The sequence below is a fragment of the Phyllostomus hastatus genome, unplaced genomic scaffold (genome assembly GCF_019186645.2).
Source record: "Phyllostomus hastatus isolate PE091 unplaced genomic scaffold, TTU_PhHast_1.1 phas_scaffold_78, whole genome shotgun sequence".
Taxonomy (NCBI): Eukaryota; Metazoa; Chordata; class Mammalia; order Chiroptera; family Phyllostomidae; genus Phyllostomus; species Phyllostomus hastatus.
The window spans coordinates 82,514,473-82,539,314 of NW_025334041.1; the positions used below are offsets into that span (position 1 = coordinate 82,514,473).

The window sequence follows — 24,842 nt, forward strand, 5'->3', positions numbered from 1 at the left end:
TCTTCTAATTTCAAATTTCCTTTTTTTTTTTTGTATACTCCTCTCTGGACTTTAGGGCTTTCCTTGTTTCCTGTGTTTTTCATTTGTGTGTTTTTTAGTTTGTTTGCTTTGGTCTCTGGTGATTGTGACTACTTATGCATATATGTAAGTGGGAGACCAAAGGTTGATTGACAGTACAGTGTGCATGGGTGGAGAGTGCTAAAAATTAGCCATGTATTTGATAAATCCTTTCTGTCTGTATTTCCTCTTAGACTGGTCAGTTTCTTCAGACAGAAGTGATTTAGGTTTTTGTTTTAGATATTTCTTTTTTTGTTTGTTTTTTAAGTATATTTTGTTAATTATGCTATTAGGTTGTCCCAATTTTTTCTCCCCTTTATCCTCCCTCTGCCCTGCACCTCTCCTACAGCATTCCACACCCCTCCATTAGTTCATGTCCATGGGTTGTACGTATAAGTTCTTTGGCTTCTCTATTTCCTGTACTATTCTTAACCTCTCCCTGTCTATGTTATGCCAATTATGATTCTTATTCCCTGTACCTTCCCTCCATTCTCCTCCTCCACTTCCCCACTGATAACCCTCCATGTGATCTCCATTTCTGTAATTCTGTTCCTATCCTAGTTGTTTGCTTAGTTTTTATTTTTCAGGTTCAGCTGTTGATAGTTATGAGTTTGTTGTCATTTATTATTCATAGTTTTTTATCTTCTTCTATTTCTTAGATAAATCCCTTTAACATTTCATATAATAAGGGCTTGGTGATGATGAACTCCTTTAACTTAACCTTATCTGGAAAGCACCTTATCTGCCCTTCCACTCTAAATGAAAGCTTTGCTGGATAGAGTAATCTAGGTTGTGGGTCCTTGCCTTTCATGACTTTGAATATTTCTTTCCAGCCCCTCTTGCCTGTAAGGTCTCTTCTGAGAAATCAGCTGAGAGTCTTATGTATACTCCTTTGTAGGTAACTCTCTCCTTTCCTCTTGCTGCTTTTAGGGTTCTCTCCTTAACTTTAATCTTGGTAACTTGATGATGTGTCTTGGTGTGTTCCCCCTTGAGTCCAATTTCTTTAGGACTCTCTGGGCTTCCTGAACCTCCTGGAAGTCTATTTCCTCTGCCAAATTGGGGAAGTTTTCCTTCATTATTTGTTCTGATAAGTTTTCAATTTCTTGCTCTCCTCTTCTTGTGGCAGCCTGATGATTCAGGTATTGGAGTGCTTAAGGTTGTCTTAAAGTATCCTCAGCCTCTTCTCATTTTTTTTAATTCATGTTTCTTTATTCTATTCCAGTTGGATGTTTATTTCTTCCTTTTGTTCCAAATCATTGATTTGAGTACTGGTTTCCTTCTGTTCACTGTTGGTTCCTTGTATATTTTGCTCTATTTCACTTTGTGTAGCCTTCATTTCTTCCTTCATTTTTTGACCAAGCTCAATTAATTCTGTGAGCATCCTGATTATCAATGTTTTGAAGTCTGCATCAGATAGGTTGTTTATCTCCTTGTTGCTTAGCTCTTATTCTGATTTTGATCTGTTCTTTCATTTGTCTCAGTGCACCTGTTATGTTATAAAGAGGTGGAACCTTAGGTATTCATCAGGGCAGGGCAACTTTCTTTGCTGTGTTGTGGCTCTGTCTGTGGGGGAGGGGTGAGAGAGGTAACAAGGCCACTCACTTGTTCTGCTTTAACCCCACTTTCCAACAAACTCTCCTGTGAGACTGGGAGCCTTCACAACTCCCACAGTATTTTACAGCTAGAAGTTCTGAACCTTTAGTTTCCCAGTCAGCCAGTCCCTACTCTCCTGCACAGTCCACTGCCTTGCAGTGGGTCCTCTGAGTCCACCCAGCTGCCCATCTCTACCCCTCCTACTAGTCTGGATGAATGTTTCTTTAACGCTTTGGTTGTTGGAGTTCCATGAAGTTTGATTTTCTGGCTGTTCTGGTTTTTATTGTTTTTAAATTGATTTGTATCCTTCTTTTGGTTGTATGAGGAAGCAAAGTATTTCTACCTATGCCTGCATCTTGGCCATAACATGTTTTAGGTATTTCTAATGGTAGTGTCCTGGGAGAAGATGTCTACTCAGTATGTGGACTCTAAGTTAATTTTACTCTTTTCAATATGGTACTCTTCTCTGCCCTCTGCTGTACTTTGAGTCCTCAACTCCAAAGCTTCTTTAGCTCAGTCTCTGCAGGGAATACATCTATTCCAGTCCCCTGCCAGAGTGGACAATTATCTCTGGGTACATGGGGTAGGAAAAGAGATATGAAGTCTCAGGATTTTATTCAGTCTCCTTGTTTGGAGTCATGCCTGGAACCATTTCCCGGTTCCACCACTGTGTGTCCTGAGCATATCATCTAGGAGCCTCAGTTTCCTCCTCTGAATTCTGAAGGTCTTTGAGACATATGTGGTTTCTAGAGCCCTCTCAGCCCTGGTCTTCTGTGATCTGTTAACCATCACAAGTTGAAGCTCCTGGCTTAGTGAGTAACACAGACAGGAAGATAAAGGAGGTCAAGAAAGGGAAGGTGACAGTGGCACAGGGTGGTAGAAGGAATTCAAAGAAAAGGTGGAACTTGAGAATAACTAAAGCAGTTTGGAGGAGTGGTGGGGAGGGATCACCTTCCCAGGTAGCTCCATTTGAAGATATTTTTGGGTGTGACTGTCAGAGCAATTTTAGGGCCTGGGAAGCAGACAGAGAATTCTAGAGGATGATGAAGTTAGAGGGTAAACTTAAGCCAGATTGTAGGGAATTTGAGTCTCTTCTCTAAATCAGTGGATCTGATGATAAAAATCATCTGGAGAGCTTTTTAAAATGCCAGACTTTATAAATCAGAATATCAGAGAGTAGAACCCAGGAACCTATATTTCCTTAAACTTGGTGCAGGAGTCTGACAAAGTAGGAAGTTTTGGAACCACTTCTTTAGGCAACGAACCAAGGGTGGTTTGTAATCAGGAATCATGATAAAAGTAGGAATTTTAGAAAGATTAATTTGACAGCCATATGCAAGATGGACTGGAGGTTAAGGGACAGGAGACAAAGGTGCATGGCAAGAAATTTCACTACCCCAAGTGGAGTGTCATTAGGTTCTACAGGAGGGAAATGGCTAAGGAGAGATTGAAAAGGGAGACTTTGTCTATTTATCTGTTATGGTTTGAATTATATCACCACCACCACCCCCCGCAATTCATATGTTGAAGTCCTAACCCCTGGTACCTCAGAATATGACCTTACTTGGAAATAGGGTCATTGCAGATCTAATTAATTAACTTACATCTTAACTAACTAGGGTGAGCCCTAATCTAATATGACTACTGTCCTTATCAGAAGGGGAAATGTAGGCACTGCCATGGACACACCTAGGGAAAAATGATGTGAAGAGAAATAGGGAGAAGATGGCCATCTGCAAACCAAGCAGAGACACCTGGAACAGATCCTTCCCTCACATCTCTAAGAAGGATCCAACCCAGCTGATAGCTTGATCTTGGGCTTCTAGTCTGCAGAACTGTGAGATAATAAATTTTTTAAGCCACCTAGACTGTGATACTTGGTTATGGAAGCCTGAGCAAACTAACACACCATATTTATGGAAACCCATTCCTGGATTCAAGTCACCTCTTCTTCACTTTCTCACAAGTAATGATTTCCCAAAGCTACCCTCCAGAGAGGGCTGGAAGCAGTGGCTGCAGAGTGAGGTATGTGTTTCCAGCCTGAGGCACTGGATGCTCTTCTACTTGAGGAATGGGTGGGGGATGGCTATTCTGGGTCATTGATCAGTTTGTTCCAAGAACCCACTTGAAAAATCAAAGAACCAAGTGTAATGATTGGAAATTTTTGGACAGAAATGTCCATTCTCCCCACCTGAGGAAGTAATCAGGGCCAAGAATCTCAGACTGTGGGTAAAGCCAAAGAAGAAAATGACTTTTCTCTGTGGAGCCTTTAACATTCTGCTGGTAGCTCATCCAGAGAGACAAGACCTGAAAGAGGTGGAACAACCAACAAAAAGTTCAACCCTGTCTCTGCCATTTTATGACTTAGGCTTTGCTGAAATAATTATCCCCCTTGGCTAAACAAAAAATTTCCAAGAACTCTATATAGCAAGGTCAGTGGCATGATGATTGATGTAACCCCTTGGGACCAGGGACAGGCAAGTATACCACAGCACTCTTGGCTTCCAGCCATTCAGTGCTGCCCTTGCTAACGTCCTTGGTCCCCTTGGTTCATTTACCTGCCAATGCTCCCAACACCTCGCTATAGGCCACCTGCCATCTGCTCACTCTGAGACTGCCAAGTTTTGCCAGAAAAAGTATCACAACTGTACCACAGGGCCTGCTAAGTATTCCCACTCCCCAACCACATTTGGGCCCTCCCTGCCTCCATGGTTATCCATCTGGAGTTGGCTTCCTGTTGCTTCTCTCCCAACTCTTACAAACAAATTCCTAGGTCTCACAAGTCTCCAGTTCCATCCCCATGTCCTCTACTTTCATCTGAAAATGTTGTTTTCATTTTCCTGTAAAGTAAGAATCCTTCAGATATGCCTCAACTCTGTTTCTCTCCACCTTAGAATTTCTCTTTGTCTACATTCATCCTCTCCTGGGTTCCTCCTATCTCAGAGGAACAGGTGATGTTTTATTTCTTTGTCCTGGCAAACCCATCCCTGCTCTGAATCCTGTCTCTCATTATATCAATTATCTCATTTGTTTAAAAAAAATATTACAGAAAATTTTAAACACAAATAATCTTATTTACTTTTTGAACCTCCAAATTCCTCTGGCTTTCTAGTCTGCAAGAGCAGGTCTCCCCCAGCCTGAAAAACAAAATTTTAAAAATTATTATCATCTTGCTACTCTTTTGAGCTGCTTCCTAATTTCTTTATATTTTTTAATGACCAGATGTGACCAACAAGTTCTTTCCTTTCTCCCCTTTACTTTTTAACTCCCTACAATCTAGCTTCAATCTCTAACACACAAGTGAAATTCCCCTTTTGACTTTTTAATTTTGTTATTTTGAATTAAATTCAGACTTATTTAAAAAATTGCAAAAATTGTGAGAAAATTTCTATATACCCTCCACCCAGTGTTCTCAAATATTAACACCTCATGTAACTATAGTGCATCTATCAAAACCAAGACATTTAATATTCATATAATACTACTAACAAACTACAGACTTCATTAGAATTTCACTAGTTTTGCCAATGTCTAACTCCTAAATCCATCTTTTTAAGGAAGATTTTTACTAAAGCCATCTTAAAGAACATTGTTTTAACTTCTTAAATTTTGAATATAAAAGTAAAGAGTTATGAGTAGAAAACTTGAAAAATGTGGAAAGATATAAAAAAGAAAACACAAGAGACAGGAAGAACACATTAAATGGCAACACTATTGGATATCGTCAGCAAAATCCATACTGTGGATTTCTTCAGAAAAAATTTCAAGAAACAATAGAAGTGATGAAGGGGGAACCTGTAATTTTAAAAAGATTCATAGCTAAGGGTAACCAGCTGCAATGTGTGGACTGTGGATCCCAATTTAAGTAAACTGTAAAAATAGAAGACAATTGGGAAACTGTGACTCCAAATATTTGGTAATCTAAGAAATCATTGGTAGGTTCTAAGTGTCATAATGGTATTATGTTTATATTTAAAGAACATTTACTTTAGAGCTACCTATCAGAATATTTGTAGATGATATAACTACCTCAAAGTGATGCCCTTCCTGCCCTCTTCCTGGTTGTCCCTAATCCTTCATGCAAGTAGCTCCAAGCCCTTTCCAATATCAAGCAATCCAGTCTTTTGAATCTCCTTCCAACTTTCAGTTCTGCCTATAACTCTCTTTAGCTCAACAAGAGCAGGAGAGCCCAGCAGAAAACATAGGAAAATACCTGGTATATGTTAATATTCTGTTCATGTAAAAAAGGTATACAGACTAAATAAATTTGGGATTATCTGTTTGTATCCTATCTCTCGCTCTTACTCTATGTACTTACTTCTTTATTGCTTAGTATTATGAGCACTTTGCTGAATATTTTAATATTTTTGGAAAACCTAAGTCTGACCAGAGATCAAACCCACAACCTTAGCATATTGAGATGATGCTCTTACCAACCCAGCTACCTGACCAGGGCAGAAAACCTAATTTTTAATATCTGCAGAATATTCCACATATACATGCACCATAATGTATTTATTTCATCTGCTAGTGTTAGATCCTGTGACCCCATAGTTGCCAAAACAACTCTGTCTCCTTCCTCTTTGACTTTCCACAGTACTTTATGGTATTGACCATCCTTCTGCTTTGAAAAAATTCCATCATTGGCTTCTGTGATATCCTCTCCATCTCCTCCTTCACAGATGAGTAATAGGACTTATCTTCCTCCACTTCCTCCCCCAGGTTCTTTCCAGAGCCCCTCTTAGCCTCTTCTTTCCCCCTCTTTCCTCTTTTTCCCTGGGTGGGTTCCTTTTTCTCTTGGCTTCACTGGGAAGGATTTCCAAATCTATAACCTGAACCCTAACCTCATCCCAGTGTTCCAGACCAGCAACTCCCCTGTCTATTGTACATGACCACCAAAATAGAGTCCAGTGTAGTCCCACCAGCACTACTGATCAAGCAAAGGGAGTATCTTTAACCAGCTCTGCCTGCTGCCTCGTACCCACATGTATTGCTCCATCTTCTCAGGGTTCAGCTTGATGCCTTGGAATCACTGCCCACTCTCTCCTTCACCCTCCATCTCTGCCAGCCACCAAGCTCTATAGAATCTACTCCTGAAATGCTTCCCACAACAATTTCTCATAGTCCGTCCTTACTGCTCCACTCAGACTTTGAATTTTCACCACCACTCCCCACTCGCATTCATTTCCTTCTCAGTCTTTCCACCTCTGTTTCTGTTCCCTCCAACTCATCTTACCTCCAACCATCATATTAACCTCCCTAAAGGTTGACTTTAATCAAGCGGGTGCTTACCTGATCAATCTTTAATAATAATTTTATTATTATTATTTGTTCCCAATAATTTTCAGAGGTTCCCAATTACTCACCAAATTGAGTTCTGACATTTAATGCCCAATTTAATATGACCTACAAACACCTTCCCAATCTTATTTTTCACTTTCTCTCACACACATTGTGGAGGGTGAATAGCAAGTCTTCAGAGTCAGATCCCAACTTAGTAGTGCCATGGCTTTAGATAAACTATCTGCACTTCCTTTGCTTCCCCACCCATAAAATGGGAGTACTAGCAATACCTACCTTGTTTCTTGTTGTGAGGATAAAATGAGATTAAGTACATAAATCCTAACATTAATACACCTTATTAAGCCTAGCATTAATGAATATGGCCCTTGCCCTCTTGATGCTTACAGGCCAGTTCAGAAGATTATACTTTCAGAAAGAAAATTGAGAATAAGTCAGAGCAATGTTTAACAACGTGTTTAATCAACTATAATCAAATTTCACAATGTAGTCCAGACAGTTTCCTGGGTGGTCAGGCTAGGAAGGAGTCTGGAGGCATTAGAGGGTGAGGAGGAATGGGGTAGAGAGAGAAACCTTCATTGGAAGGTTGAGTTCACTGAAAAGCAGACAAATTAGATAGGGAAAGTAGAGTGAGGAGTAATTTTACAACAGAATAATTATATATGCTGCTGAGGCAGGAGGAATAAACTAATAAGAGTGTGCCTCCTACAAAGTTAATGATTCTTTGTACTGGAATCACAGTAGATGACAATGGACGCCAACAACACTGGCCACATGTAGTAATTATCATTATAAACACTACAGGTTAACGTTTACCTGCCAGAAGTTCATGTGAATAATGGGTGTCTCCCAAACCTGTAGTTGAATAAGAGCACCTGCAATTCCTAGAGACTCAGCTTTGACTAAAGAAATTTCTGAGTTTTGCTCTTTTTCTATTTTGAGGCTCTAAGTTGCTATTCTGATTAATCAGTGATGCGGCCACCAACTGGCAGTGATTGCGGAACACTGAAGATAGCTCATCGAAACACAAGAAAAACATACACATGGACAAATGAGTCCTGTGGGGAAAGAGGGACAAAACAGCCACTCTCTCTAGTAGGGAGCATCTCAGCCACCCTCCCTAGGGGAGAGCGCCCAGTCCTCCAGCCCGAGCAGGCTTTTATTGGGTTCATTTACACAGGAATTCAGGTAAAGCTCATTAAACATTGCCAGGAAGTAAGGATCAAACAATAGATAACAAAGAACTCTGAGGGCCTATTTTGAGTCACTGGTCAGATAGCTAAAGAGCTGTAAAACTTTGAGGAACAAACTTACTTCTTGCTTGGACCCTTATCATTTCATTGAGAGCATTCTACACAAAGCAGGTTTCACAGGATTTTACATATTCTTTCTTAGGCCTGATCACCCAGGAACACGCCCTTTCCAGCACAGAGCTGCACCACCCTCTGTCATTGTTTCAGGCTTAGGTGGAGCAAGGGAAGTAGGGCAGCCAAGAGATTAGGAGATTTTCTCGCAGACAATGAGGACACAGGTTTTGTCAAAGCCGAGGGGCGGGGGTCCATCACCCCCTTTTACTGTAGCCCCCAAAGTCCTTCCTTGGGTACCTCCCACGTAATTGTGCCTGTTTTAGGTTGTCCCCCCCCCGGGGAATCTCACCCATCATTGCATCATTGGCTAACTGACCAAATATTGGGGGCCAGGCAGAGTGAAATAAAAGGAGCAGAAGCGGTGCTCCTGCCAGGAAGATAAGCTTTTGTCTCCTTGGTGGCTGATGGTCCAAGGTCGTTCCCTCAGCCTTAGCCTTGTCGGGGGTTACAGCTTCTGATACCAGGCAGGGTGGTTCCCAACAAATCAGGTCACATCTCTATGCTAAAACCTAAGAGAAGGAAGCTGGACTTCCCTTCTCAGCCACATGTGTCAAGTAAGGCATGAGCCGACTGTGAATTATGGAATGTAATTTAAGGAATCCTAGGAAGAAACTGCCCCTAGGAAGAGCAGGGATGTCCACATCCCTGAAATGACATCATTATATATCGTGCAGTTGTATCCAGTTGTCTGTTTACACATATATGTACTCTGAGGAAGGCCACATTGAGTCTCTAATCTTTGGTTGAATGTGATTAGCATTCATCTGAGGGAAGGAGAGAAGGCATAGAAAGAGGATGGAGGACAGGTGCCTGGAAGAAAGTTACCCCATCACCCTATACTCGGTGCAATAGTGACTCTTTCTGCAGGTATCCCAATACCATGATTTTGAAAGTGAATGATTATTTAAAAAATAATTTTAGAAAAATTCCACAATGTGTGATCTAAAGGGAGAAGCCTCTGGTCCAGAGATAGGTTCGATTCCTCTGCTTCTTCTGCAGGATCCTGCAGAAAGCGGGCAGAACGCGCAGTGGAGGGTGCAGCAGCCCCCCCTCAGGAGTGCAAGGCAGCGGGCCTCACCTGTCCCCTGGAGGAAGAGCACTTGGAGGGCAGCTGACCGTGTGCGATCCTCTGTGACAGTGGATGCAGTTATGTAAGGGCTTATGAAACTCAAAAGTCCAGCCTGGAGCTGCAGTATGGATTCGAAGTGACTGACAACCACGCGAGATATCTCTCAGGTCCCAGCCCACTGCAGCCCTGGCAAAGGCTTCGGTGAAGTCCAGGGTGGAGGATGTGAGCCCACTCAACCGGGGCCTGCCCTGCACTGCAGGTCTCCAGGGCCCACGAGACCTTCTCATGAGGAGTTCCAAGTTCAGGTAGACTGGAGGGGTTTCAGCAAATGACATGTTTTATCCAAAGTCAAAATTCATGAGATCTTATTTCTGTGTGTAACTCGGTTCTCATCTTCTACCTCCAAGTTACTTTTCAGGGGGAGTCACAGCCCCGGACTCCCAGGTGCTGCTCGTGCCGCCACCTGCAAGTGAAAGGGGAAATTGAGCCAACTATAGTTGGGTGGCCGGTAACTGGAATAAGGATTTCAGGACAAGGGAGAATATATTTCAGATTATTGGAACCACTGGAATCACTCACGTTTAAATATATTGATTCCAAAGAGCCCAGAAATTTGGAGAAAGACTTGACCTAGCCTCCACACATCCTCTGGAGGTTTCCCTTTGGTTGGTTTTTTATTTGTGGATTTGGAAGAGGAGTGATGATATGCACACATGCTTGCACAAATACAAGTCAGTGATGTAAAACAGATGTTCACCAGCAAAGCATGTAATTGATCCACGTAGGTTGGGGCTGGTATGTTGCCAGTGCCACCTGCATAACATCACTGTGATTTCTGTCACAGTTGGTGCCTCCTTGCCTCTATTGCTCAGAGTGTCCCCTGTGACAACACCAGTGGTTGTCATCAGGGTCACCTGCAGCCCAGTGGGTTACCCTACCACCCTGTACTCTGACTCATTCTGCAGGTATCCCAATCCCATGGTTATGAAAGTGAATGATTAGTTAAAAGTAATTTTAGAATAATTTCATTAGGGTGATGGGTAAGAGCACAGGCCCTGTGGTTAGGCTGCCTAGGTTTGAATCCTGACTCCAACTTTTCAATTTTGTGGCCTACAGAAAGTCACTTTTCCTCTCTATGCCTTAGTGTCCTCACTTACTGAATGGAAATGATAGTACAGTCCTCACAGGCCTCACGGGCCTATTGTGCATTTTAAGTGAGAAAATGCACCCCAGCACCTGTAGCATAGGAGGCTGTGTTTGAGCACAGAATGCCCAGGTGTGAGTCCAGGCTCTGCCTCGTGCTAGTGTGGAGGCCCTGGGTGAAGGTACTTCACTTCTCTATGCCTTGGGTTTCTCACCTACAAAATGAAGATGATTACAGTATCTATCTCACAGGTAACTTATGAGAATTCAGTGAAATATGTCTACTACACTTAGACACAGTAAGTACTCAAATGTAAATCTTTTAAACCTGAATTAGATTAGTTTTTGCCATTTTCAGCATTCTGTTGTTTGGAAGATTCTGATTTTTAGACTCCGAGATAAACAATTTCCTCCATTTGTTTACCGTTTCACAGTTGTCTTGAGCACAGTTGTGTGTATCCCCTTGGCGGCTAGATGTCCTCATCTGCGTTTTGCTTCAAGAAACTAAAGCTCAGAGTGGTCTCGTGGCTTGCCCAGTGCAGGACAGCAGGTGGAACAGGGTGCACGCGGGCTTCTCCCCTCCCTGCACCAAGATTCTTTTTACTGTATCATGGCTGCCTTTATAATTTCTCTAAATGTGATGAGCACACATATTATTTTACAACACTCTGCAGTGCCTGAATTTTTTTAAGTTATGGCAACTACCTAAATCAGACCTCAAAATGTCAAGGAAACTAAAAGAAAGGCTCTACACTCAGAGCCTTTTCTTCTTAACAAACCTTTTCTTCATGACGTATTAATAGGCTATTAATGCAAAAGGCATTGTATTTGGAAGGGAGGGTAGAGAGGGGCAACAGATCAGGCAGTTGCAGTGCCTGCATCTTACAGACCTCAGTTGTGTTAAGCTCAGTGCTCCTACCACAGTCCTAGCACCTAACCATGAGGTGCTCCCCCAAGTAGTGAAATTACTTACTTCTTCCTCTTCCCTGTGAGTTCTGTGAAGGTCCAGATTGTATCTAACATATCAGTTGTTTTAAAAGTTCTTTCACGTGGCTGGCGTAGCTCAGTGGATTGAGCACAGGCTGCAAACCAAGGCGTCACAGGTTTGATTCCCAGTCAGGGCACATGCCTGGGTTGCAGGCCACGGCCCCCAGCAACCGCACATTGATGTTTCTCTCTCTCTCTTTCTCCCTCCCTTCTCTCTCTAAAAATAAATAAATAAATAAATAAATCTTAAAAAAAAAGTTCTTTCAGTGTCTTGTCTGAAGAAAAGAAATGACGAGGAAAAAAATACTTTTCACTGAAAAGAATCAGGAAACAACATAATATTTCTTTAGACACTTGAAAACAGATCTATCTCAATCTATAGAGAAAGAGATTTAGAATAGATTTGATCATTTTGGCTAAATATCCTATTGAAGATCTTCCTTTCCTGATTAGTAATAACAATCACAACTAACATATATCAAATACCAACCATGAGCAGGCACTAGACAAAGCATGTTACACACAAAATTTCATTCAAGCCTTGCAGTAACCCTCCATACTCTGCTCATCCTCTTTTTACTGGTGGAGGCAGGCTGAGAGCTGGGACTTGCCACTGTCACATAGCTAGTAAGTAAAGCAGCAAAACTGGGACTTGAACCATGGTCTGTCCAGCATAGAGAGACAAGGCTCTCATCTCTGGCTAGCTAGTCTGCCTCCCAGGAGTGGCTAGGCAGCTGCTGCTGGCTTGCTCAGTGGAAATGCCTGATGTACATATTTCCTACCACAACTGTCTTAATTCCTTCTCTTTGATTTATTTTTCATTTCAAGTGGCCGGGATTTATACCAGAGTCATCTTCTTTGGCTCCTGCCCTGCCTGTGTCTGGCACTTCTAGCCCTACTCTGGCCCAAGAGTGCTCTCTCCCCTAGTTCCTGGCACCAGGGCAAGGGGAAATATCCAGTGTCAGAGATCAGCAAAGCCTTCCATGTGACAGATGAGTGCTCGCCTTCCCAGAAGAGTGTACTCAGGCCTCTGATGAGTGGTTTCAATGACAATCAGTCAGCCAAGACCTTGTCTGTCCCCCAGCAAGTCCCAAATGCCCAGCTCACAGGGAGCAGCTGCTCTTCACATGCTCCTGACCCCAAAGGCCAAACGTTTCCTACTGGCTCATGCAATCCCTGTTCTCTTTCCCTATTCTCTTTCCATGGTCCTGTTTGTTCCTACCCATGGGACCCCACAGGACCGTATCCTTTTATGACCAATGACACAGCCAATTTGTTTAGGGGATGTGATTTCCAAATACTCAACAGCTTCAATAATTTAAGCAATAACTGTACAGGGAGCCCCAGATTACCCATAGCTTTTATTCTCAAGCCATTTTACAAAATCTTTTTGCCCCAACCAGTGTGGCTCAGTTGGTTGGGCATCATCCCACAAAGCAAAAGGTGAGTGGATCAATTCCCAGTCAGGGGTCATGCCTGGATTGCAACCAGTCAATGTTTCTCTCTCACATTGATGTTTCTCTCCCTCTTTTTCTCCCTCCTTTCCCCCTCTCTAAAAATAAATAAATGAAATCTTTTTTTTAATCTTTTTAAGGATTATTTAGAATTCTAAACTCATTTTCCTGCCATATATGGTTCTAAATAATCATTAGGTCCTGTGACAGACCCTAGAAACTAGCTATCACATATTGAACACCTGCAGTGGAAAGGCAGTGGACAACCCATTATGTATGCCACTGGCATTTGAGGAAAAGTGACAATGATTCAAGAAGAATGGAAAGTAGGTGGAGATGCTGAAAGGAGGTTCTGAGCAACTTCAGAGGCCACAGAGCAAGAGCTTCTCAACTCCAGATGCAGAGGCAGCAGCCAGAGAGCTTGTTAGAATGCAGATATTTGGGCTCCTTCCCCAGAGATTCTGATCCTTTGAGTCTGACATGGGTCCCAGAATAATCAGCATAAACAGATCTCTTCCAGGAGGTTCACAGATAAACACTCAGAGAAAGCTGCCTGAGGCACCAAGAACATCTGTAAGATGGTGCCTGAACCTACCAATGAGGAGGGTTGAAAGAGCAGAGTTTCCCAAGGAAGGAGTTCAGAAAGGAGGACAAGCAGCAAGGAAGAGACTGAGGGGATGTCCTATGGATCCTGAGAGGACCTAAACGTTAGACTCTTAATACAACTCATAAACCCCACATTTCCAAAGAACCATTACACAATCTCTCTTCAACTTGCACAGTATGAGAAATGCAAGTGATTCATCCCACTTTTAATTCTTCTTAGAATTATTTTTATTCTATTGAACTAAAATCTACTTCCCTTTATTTTTTCTACCTGACCCTCACAGAAGAAGAAAGCTTAGAAAACTAATAGATTTCCAGTCAAGATGGTAGCATAGATAAGTGTGGCTCAATTCCTCGAACAACCACATCAAAATTACAACTAAACCCTGGCTGGTGTGGCTCAGTGGATTGAGCACCGGGCCTGTGAACCAAAGGGTTGCCAGTTCAATTTCCAGTCAGGGCACATGCCTGGGTTGTGGGCCAGGTCCCCAGCAGGGGGCACACAAGAGGCAACCACACATTGATGTTTCTCTCCCTCTCTTTCCTGCTGTCTAAAAATAAATTAATTAATCTTTTAAAAAAACATAAAATTACAACTAAAATATAGCACACCCATCACTCAGAACCATCAGAAATCAAGTCAAATGGAAGTCTAACAACTACAGAATTAAAGAAACCACATCCATCCAAACTGGTAGGAGGGGCAGAGATGTGGAATGGGCTGGTCCCAGATCTATGTGTGGTGGGTAAAAATTCAGGAGGAATATCTCGGGAGTGAGGAGTCTCGGGTACCCCAGTCCAGGGTTCCAGTGCCAGGAAGATAAGTCCCCACAACTTCTGCCTACAAAAAACAGCAGGGATTAAGTCAGTGGAAGAAACTTCTAGAGCCCCAAGCAGTTCTTCTTAAAGAACCCACACATGAACTCACTCACTCAGACTCACTCCCACTGAGCTCTAGCACCAGATTAGCAGCTTAAAAGACACCAAGTGTACACATAGAGAAACTCAAGTGTCTGGCATCAAGGCAAGCAGAGGTTGGCTCCTCCTAGGTATCTCTGAACCCAGCACAAGTAGCAGCCATCTCAAATTGCTTTATAGCTCATGCCAGGTATCCCCAGGCAGCACACAGGAGGGGAATGACCTTGGCCTACACCACCCAGGAAACCCCAGAACCTGTGCACCCAGTGGACAGCTATACCACGTCAGAGCACCATTAACCTGCCCCTGCATAACAGATCCTCCACAGTGAGTAGAGATTGGTAGTCAATGGTCACAGCCATTTCTTGCAGCTGAGTGGCCTGGGTGAATCCCTCCCATTGATCTGCCAACAGCAATCAAGGCTCAACTACAAGGGAATAGTGTACTTAGCCCACACAAAGGGTGTACCTTGAGTACCCAGCTTGGGTGATAGGGGAGGCTGTGCCACTGTACCCTATAAGACACCTACTACATTAGGTCACACTACCAAGACAAAGAGTCAAAGCAGCTCTACCTAATACATAGAAACAAACACGGGGAGGCTGCCAAAATGAGGAGACAAAGAAACATGACCCAAATGAAAGAACAGATCAAAGCTCCAGAAAAAGAACTAAACAAAAGGGAGATAAGCAATCTATCAGATGTGGAGTTCAAAACATTGGTTATAAGGATGCTCAAGGAACTTAGTAAGGACCTCAATAGCAACAAAAAGACCCAGTCAGAAATGAAGGATGCACTAATTGAAATAAAGAACAATTTACAAGGAAACAACAGTAGAGCAGATAAAGCTGAGAACTAAATCAATGGTTTGGAACATAAGGAAGCAAAAAACAACCAGTCAGAACAACAGGAAGAAAAAAAGAGTCAAATAAAACATGGATAGTATAAGCAGCTTCTGGGACAACTTCAAGCATTCCAATATTTGCATCATAGCGGTGCCAAAAGGAGAAGAGAAAGAGCAAGAAATTAGGAGCCTATTTGAAAAAATAATGAAAGAAAACTCCCCTAATTTGGTGAAAGAAATAGACATGGAAGTCTAGGAAGCACAGAGAGTCCCAAACAAAATGGGTGCAAAGAGGCCCACTCCAAGATACATCATAATTAAAATGCCAAAGTTTAAAGACAGAGAATCTTAAAAGTAGCAAGAGAAAAGCAGTTAGTTACCTACAAGGGAGTTCCCATAAGACTGTCAGCTGATTTCTCAAAAGAAACTTTGTAGGCTACAAGGGATTGACAAGAAATACTCATGAAAAGCAGGGACTGACAGTCAAGATTGCTCTACCCCACAAATCTATCATTTAGAATTAAAGGACAGATAAAGAGTTTCCCAGACCAAAAAAAAAAAACAACAAAAAAAAAAAGCAAAACTAAAGGAGTTCATCATCACCAAATCATTATTATATGAAATATTAAAGGGACTCATTTAAGGAAAAGGTCAAAACTATGAACAATAAAATGGCAATAACTACATGTATATCAACAATGGAATCCAAAAAACAAACTAAGGGAACAAGAAGAACAGAGACAGAATCTTGGATACAGAGAGGGTTTTGATATTTGCAGATGGGAGGTGTTTGGGGGAAGAGATGAAGAGATGAGGGGATTCAGAAGCACAAATATGTAGTTACAGAATAGCCATGGGGATGTACAGTACTATATAAGAAATGGAATAGTCAAAGAACTTATACACATGACCCATGGACATGAACAATGGTGGAGGTATTTCCTGAGGGAGTGAGGGGTTCTTGGTAGAGGGAGGCAAATGGGGAAAATCAGAACAACTTTAATAGCATAATCAATAAAATATTATTTAAAATTTTTTAATTAAAAAATGTGAAAATAGAAAACTAATTAATATGTGACTGATATATCCCATAATCTTCCTAGAGATGGTTTTTAAGTTTTTAAAACTTTATTGAGATATAATCAATATATAATTTATAGTGTACAATTTCATAAGTCATTACATGCAGATACACCTATGACACTATTCCTACATTCAAGGTAATAAATATATCCATCACTCCCAAAAGTTTTCTTTTTTTTTAATTATTATTATTATTTTTAAATCATTGTTCAAATACAGTTTTCTCCTTTTTACTCCCAATCCAATCCCCCCTCCCACCCTCCCCACTTCCCTCCCATTACCACCCTCCCCTTAGTCTATGACCATGTGTCCTTTAAGTTTGTTCCTGTGAACCCTTCCCACTGTCCCCTTAAACCAAAAGTTTTCTTGTAATTCCTCTCTCTAAATCCCCTTCTCCATGGCTAGGTAACCACTGTTCTGATTTCTGTCACTATAGATTACTTTGGATTTTATATAATTTATATGTATAATGTTATAATATGTAGTACTCTTTTTTTGTCTGGCTTCTTTACTCAACATTTTGAGATTCATCCATGTTGCTGCATGTATGAATACTGTACTTCTCTTCATTGCTAAGCAGTGTTCCATTGTGTAGATACCCCACAATTTGTTTATTCATTTGCCTATTGATGGATATGCAGGTTGTTTCAAGTTTTTTAGTATTACAAATAAAGCTTCTGAAAACATTCATCTAAACTCTTTATATGGACAAATTCTTTCACTTCTCTTGAGTAAATATTTATAATAGAATGATTAGATCACATAGTAGGTATATGTTTACATTTTTAAGATATTTTCAAACTGTTTTCCAAATAGCTGTACCATTTTATATTCCCACCAGCATGTGTGAGAGTTTCAAATGGTTCATCTCTTTTCAAATACTTGGTATGGTCAGTGTTTTCAACTTCAGCCATTCTAATAGAAAAACAGTAGTCTTTTATCGTGGTTTAATTTGCAATTCAATTCCCTAATGATCAATGATGTTGAGCATCTTTGCATATACTTACTTGCCATCCACATGTCTTCTTTGATGAAGTGGCAGTTCAAATATTTGGCCCATTTTGAGGAAGGATATTTTGGGGTTTTTTTAAGATTTTATTTGTTTACTTTTAGAGAGAGGGAAAGAGAGAGAGAAAGAGAGGGAGAGAAACATCAACGTGTGAGAGACACATCAATCGGTTGCCTCTCACACACCCCCAACTGGGGACCTGGCCTGAAACCCAGGCATGTGCCCTGACTGGGAATCAAACTGGCAACCCTTTGGTTTGCAGGCCATCACTCAATCCACTGAGCCACACCAGCCAGGGAAGGTGTTGTTTTCTTATTATGGACATTTTAATCATAGTTAAATCAAGAGTAGTGCATTTAATTTATTGTACTATAAAAACATTTCATACTTTATGTCCTTTATTTACTCAAAGACACAAATGGATAAAGAAAATACGAGCAAATGAAAAACCAAAAGTTCTCTATAGAATAGCATAGAATGTTCATAAAATTATTAAACAGCTCAAAGATATAAAGGAATTGTTTGGTTCTGCTCCTAAAAGCTTTGTAACCTCAAAAGGAATTCAATATAGGAAAAGAAAAAGCAAGTTCAAAACTTCAAATTTATGAAATTAAAGTAAGCTGTTTTTTAAAAAAGAATACTGGATGGAAACAAACAAAAACTAATTTTCTCAAGAGCCAAATACTGAATCAAACTACTCAAAAACTATGATTACATGTGCAATTGACTGTTGCAGTGAAATGCTAATGCATGCAACCTACGCATATAAAATATGCTCAGTTTACAAATTGGCAACTCCATTATTTCGTATTCAGTTTGCTTATAAAATAACATTTCTGTCTTAAACATCAGAAAGCAGGAAAAATGGCTTAGAAATGTCTGGAAAATTACATTTGGTAAATTGTGATACTTTAATGCAATGATGAAACCATCAAAGAGGTCACAGCAAACCATGAAGCCCCACAGAAGCTGTTGACAATCTAGCATTTTCATATCATGTGAAAATAGTCATTCTGTTTACCAAAAATAGAAGCAGGAATGGTATGCATGGTGATTAAGATATGTATCTATAAAACATTGAAACTTACAGCATCATAAAAGTGGTTTGTGTTAAATGTTAATATCTTAGATGAGTATATCGACCTGGAGATCTCACATGGATTTCTGCCTGAGATCATTACCATTGAGCATGAGCACTGGTCTATTTTTTTTTCTTTCAGGGAATTCTGCTTTCTTTTTTTTATTTAATCTTTGTTGTATTTTTTCCATTACCTTTTAGTCCCGCTATACCTCCTTCCCCACAGTAATCACTACACTGTAGTCTATGTCCATGAGTCCTTTTTCCTCGTCGCTCAATCCCTCCAACCCTCACCTCCCCCCACCCACTAGCTGTCATCCTGCTCTCCATCTAAAGGCACTAGTCTCTTTAAAAGGCAGTATGTTACTCTCAAATAGCTTCTTGGATTATTTTATGAGCATTGTGATGATCTTTTCAAATAGTGAACAGCTGTGGTCATGTTTTTATTTTTTCCATAGTTCTTTCTTCCTTTCTGATTTTCCAAGATTCCTTTTATCTTTCTGTTTCAATAACTTCCTCCAGCCACTCTTTTAGGGTAGGGTAGGTCTGCTAGTCACAAATTCTCGCTGTTTTCTTTCATCTAAGAATGTCTTGATGTCTCCCTTTATTCCTGAATAATGTTTTCACTTTAACATAGGATCCTAGGCTGACAGTTCTTTGCTTTTAGCACTTAAAAAATGTTTTTGCCACTTCCTTCAAGCCTCACTGGTTTCTTAAGAAAAGTTGCTATCACTCAAATCGTTTTTCCCAGGGGCAATGTGCCATTTTTTCTCTTTCTGCTTTGTTTCAGTTTTCAGAAGGTGGATTACAATGTGCCTTGCTGTGAATTACTTCAGATTATACTGTTTGGGATTCACTGGTTTCTTGAGTCGTTAGGTTTATGTCTCTTGTCAAATTTAGTTAAATTTTAGTCACTAGTTTCTCAAATTTTGGTCATTTTTTAGTTTTAATTTTCCATTCAGTTCTTTTTTATATCTTTGGTTTCTTCACTGACTTGTTCTACTTTTCATTTGTTGTAAGCACGTTTATAACTTCTCACTGAAGAATTTCTATAATAGCTCCTTTGAAATTTTTGTCTACTTCTGTATCATCTCAATATTGGCATCTATTGACTATTTTTTCTCATTCAAGTTGATATTTTCCTGGTTCATGACATGGTTAATGATTTTCTACTATATCCTGAACATTTTGGAATTTATGTTATAATACTGTAGATTTTATTTAAATTTTCTGTTTTAGCAAGCTACTTTTGACACCATGCCATCAGAAAAAAAGGAGTAGCTGACTCATTACTGCCAGGTGGGAGTGGAAGTCCATGTTCCCCATTTGGTCTCCATAGACAAACATCCAGTACAGAAGTACCTCATTGCTGGGTGTGGGTGACAGTTCCAGCTACCCACGTGGCCTTCACTGACATCATAGAGGGAGTCATTCTGGGCAACACCACCCCTACAGGGAAAGAGTGGGGTGCCTCCTTGCAACTTTCACTTCCTTTGCTGAAGCACAATTTTAAAACTTAATTTCTAAGGATTTAATTATAAGTACGCTCGCTGCTCTTAGAGTTACATGATTGGGACCAGGGTTATGCTCACACCCAAGCTGAACTTCACCACCTCCAAAGCAGGAAGGTTTTCCATGAACAAACAATGTCCTCAATAAGCCCAGATCCACAGTTTGCAAAACAGCATCAGCTACAGCCAGTGGGTCCACATCTAAATGATAATCTGGTGTTTGACGACAGGGACAGATCCCCGACAAAGGTCTTCACGCACTTTCCAGAGAAGGTACTTGTTAATGAATATAATGAACTTCATTTTGACGAAAGCCCGAATAGGCCAGGTAATAATGTCTAGAACACAAGAAGTTTTCAAAAATAAAATCCTGTGGCAGGTGAAAGGTAACTCCAGGTGGATTCTGGAAGGTACACAAAGTTCAAACAATTCCAGGAAACATATCAAGCTGCTTATTATTTTGGAAGTGTCTTAGAGATTTTCAAAATGCTGAGAAAGTAAAGAATTATAAAAGACTTCAAAAACAGTGTCAACGGGAGTCAAAAACTGCTTTAAATTTTCTGGGTTTTGTAAAGATGTATATTTAAAAATTTCTTTTGTTACAACAGTAAGAGTCCAGAAGTAGTATACTACTTTTTTATTTTCGGAGGATTCAGAAAGATTATTTTTGGAAAAAAAAGCAACCTGGGAATTATTTAACATTTTCTTTCCATTGGAAATACAGGAGTAATGTAAGGCACTTTGCAGCCATCTGAGATAACAATTTACCCAAGTTTTGAAACAAACTCAGATGACTTTATTTTTTAAATATTTTATTTATTTGTTTCTGAGAGGAGAAAAACATCCATGTGCAAGAGAAAAATTGATTAGTTGCCTTTCACACACCACCTGCTGGGGACTTGGCCTGCAACCCAGGCATGTGCCCTGATGGGGAATTGCACTGGCAATCTTTCAGTCCGCAGGCTGGTGCTCAATCCACTGAGCCACACCAGTCAGGTAAAGTCAGATGATTTTAAAAGAATTTTAATTACCTCTTTGTATTTCTCTTTTGCATGGAACTCGGCCTCAAGAGAGTTTTGGTGACCATCACTTTGATCACTGTTGACTGGAGAAGTATTATTTCTCAGGCACTGCTCTTCAAACACACAGAAGCTGCAGAAATGGTAGCCAGGTTGACAGGGGATGGCTAACACTTGCTCTGGCCACCAAGTCTATGCTCCTCACTTGGCCTCTGCTGACAGGGATGAGGCCACAGTTGATTGTTGTTGTTGTTGTTTGTTTGTTTTCAATCCTCACCTGAGGATGTATTTATTGATTTTAGGGAAAAAGAGAGAAACATTGATGTGAGAGAGAAATATTGATTGGTTGTCTTCAGTACACACCCCAACCAGGGATGGAACCTGCAACCTAGATATGTGTCCTGACTGGGAATTGAACTCTCAACCTTTTGGTGTATGGGATGACACTCCAACCTAATGAGGCACCCAGCCAGGGCAGGCCACAATTTTTTAAACTACATTTTATTGATTATACTATTACAGTTATTCCATTTTCCTTACTTTATTTCCCTCTGCCCTGCACACCCCTCCCACCCACATTCCCCCCCTTTATTTCATGTCCGTGGGTCGTACATATAAGTTCTTTTGCTTCTACTTTTCCTATACTATTCTTAACCTCCCCCTGTCTATTTTCTACCTACCATTTATGTTACTTATTCTCTGTACCTTCCCTGCCCTTTCCCCCTCTCAATTTCCCACTGATAACCCTTCATGTGATCTCCATTTCTGTGGTTCTGTTCCTGTTCTAGTTGTTTGCTTAGTTTGTTTTGGGGTTTTGTTTTTGTTTTTTAGGTTCATTTGTTAATAGCTGTTAGTTTGCTGTCATTTTACTGTACATATTTTTTATCTTTGTCTTAGATAAGTCCCTTTAACATTTCATATAATAAGGGCTTGGTGATGATGAACTCCTTTAACTGAGCCTTATCCGAGAAGCACTTTATCTGCCCTTCTATTATAAATGATAGCTTTGCTGGATAGAGCCATGTTGGATGTAGGTACTTGCCTTTCATGATTTTGAATACTGCTTTCTAGCCCCTTCTTGCCTGCAATATTTCTTTTGAGAAATCAGCTGACAGTCTGATGGGAACTCCTTTGTAGGTAACTGCCTCCTTTTCTCTTGCTGATTCCAGGATTCTCTCCTTATGTTTAATCTTCAGTAAGTTAATTATGATGTACCTTGGTATGTTCCTCCTTGGGTTCAGCTTCTTTGGGACTCTCTGAGCTTCCTAGACTTCCTGGAAGTCTATTTCCTTTGCCAGATTAGGGAAGTTCTCCTTCATTATTTGTTCAAATAACTTTTCCACTTGTTGCTCTTCCTCTTCTCCTTCTGGAACCCCTATGATTTGGCTATTGGAATGTTTAAAGTTGTCCTGGAGGTTCCTAAGCCTCTCCTCATTTTTTGAATTCCTGTTTCTTTATTCTTTTCTGGTTGAATGTTTCCTCTTCCTTCTGCTCCAAACCATTGATTTGAGTCTTGGTCTCCTTCCTGTCACAGGTGGTTCTCTGTACGTTTTTCTTTATTTCACATAATGCAACCTTCATTGCTGCCTGGGTCTTTTTTATGCTATTGAAGTACCCAGCTAGTTCCTGAAGCATCCTGATAGCCAGTGTTTTGAACTGTGCATCTGATAGGTTGGCTATCTCTTCGTTGCTTAGTTGTAGGTTTTCTGGTGCTTTGAACTGTTCTTTCATTTGGGCCATTTTTTTTTTTGTCTTGATGCGCCCATTATGTAGTGAGGGGCAGAGCCTTAGGTATTTACCAGGGTGGGGCAACCTACATTATTACATTGTGATGCTGTATGTGGGGGAGGGGTCCAAGAGGGAACAGTGCCCCTTGCTCAGCTCTCTGCCAGCTTTCAGTCACTTCCTCCACTACCCACAATCAAATTGGGCCTTTCTGGTGCTGATTCCTGGGTGGGTGTGTTTGTATATGTTCTAGGACCCTCTGGGTCTCTCCAACAGCTATCCTGTGAGGCTGGGAGTTTCTCCCACTGTTGCCTCAACCCCCACAAGTTTTTCCAGTCCCCCAGCCACCACCTTGCTGCGAGTCCTCTCTGCCTGGCTGCCCATCTCCGCCCCTCCTACAGGTATGGATGAATATTTCTTCTTTAACTCCTTGGTTATTAGACTTCCATACAATTGGATTTTCTGTCAGTTCTGGTTGGTTTTTATCTTTAAATTTGTTGTTGTCCTTCTTTTGGTTGTGCGAGGAGGCACAATCTCCTCATAGAGGTCGTATCTACCAGTGTATCTACCTATGCCTCCATCTTGGCTGGAAGTCCACAATTTTTTATATAGGTCATATTTTCTTTTTTTTTCACACTGGTACATTTTTATTGGATGCTAGACATTATAAACTTTACCTTGTTGGTATAGATATTTTTGTATTTTTTTAAATATTCTTGAGCTTAGTTCTGGGATACAATTAAGTTATTTGTAAATAGTTTGATCCTTTTAGGTTTTGTTTTTATATTTTGGGAGGGTCCTGAGAAGTGCTCCATCTACGGCTACCTACTCCTCACTACTGAAACAAAGCCTTTCTGTGTGCATGACCCAGTGCTCCCTGAGTCATGAGGTTTTTCAGTCTGGCCATTGGGAATGGGCACTGTTCCAGCCTTGTACTGTTACTTCTAAACCTCTCAGGTTTCTCACACTTATGTTGATCAGTACTCAGCTAAATTGCTTGTTTTTTATCTTCACCCACAGACATGCTTATTGAATTTAGAGAGAGGGGAAGGGAGGGAAAGAGAGAGGCAGAGAAATAGCCATGTGAGGAACATCATTCAGTTACCTCACGCACGCTCCCTGACTGTGAACCAAACTGCAACCTAGGCACGAGTCCTGACCAGGAATTGAACTAGAGACCTTTCGGTTTATGGGATGACACTCCAATCAACTGACCCGCCAGAACAGAGCTCAGCTCAATTCTTGACAGGAACCCTCTGCAGACATCCAAAGTTTTCTCTGCACAGCTCTCTCCTCCCCAAGACTCTCCTGCACACTCTAGTTGCTTTGGTCTCCCTGAACATCCTTCTCTATTTCCTTAAACCTAAAGTTTTGCCAGGCTCCACCTGAGTGTTATGCCCTGGAAACTATTCTGAGGCAGTAAGCTGGAGCAATTGAGGGACTCACCTTACTTGCTTCTCACCTCTCAGAAAACACTGATTCATTGTCTCATGTCTATGTCTTAAAAACCATTGCTTTATATATTTACATGGTTATTTCTTGGGGGTTTCTTTCAATTTTGTTGTTTCGGGCAGAAGGGTAAATCTAGACCTTTATTCCATGTTGGCAACAGCAGAAGTCTTCTAGAGAAGTTTTTAACTTTGTATTTCAAAAAATATTCAAACTTGCATAAAAGTTGTGAGAACAGTACAGTGAATGCTTATGCACCCTTTCACCTGGACTCATGAGTTGCTAATATTTTGCCCCATTTATTTTATTTTTCTCCTGATAGGTAGATACAGATACACATGCATGCACAGATCATTATCATTTTTGCTGAATCATTGAAGAGTGGGTTGCAGACATCACGCCCTATCACATTGTTATATCCGTTTTTCAGATGAGGAAACAGGCTCAGAGAGATGTTGCAACTTGCCCACAGAGCTACTAATAGAGGGAGCCAGGATGAGAACCCAGGCCTATCTTTATTCAAACCTAATGTTTTAACCACAGCATTTTACAAGGACCATTGTCTTTACCCAGCACATGACTCACACTGGATATTAGTTCAAGTTGAAGGCCAAACAGCCACGAGAAAA

General features: G+C 40.8%; 2 pseudogenes; both read right to left on the reverse strand.

Annotated features, from left to right (window-relative positions):
* The window catches only part of LOC123811304, a 52,823-nt pseudogene extending 43,101 nt beyond the window's left edge, over window positions 1-9,722 (reverse strand).
* Window positions 9,723-19,958: 10,236 nt separating this feature from the next.
* Window positions 19,959-24,248, reverse strand: LOC123811305 (annotated as a pseudogene).
* Between the last annotated feature and the right edge of the window lie 594 nt (window positions 24,249-24,842).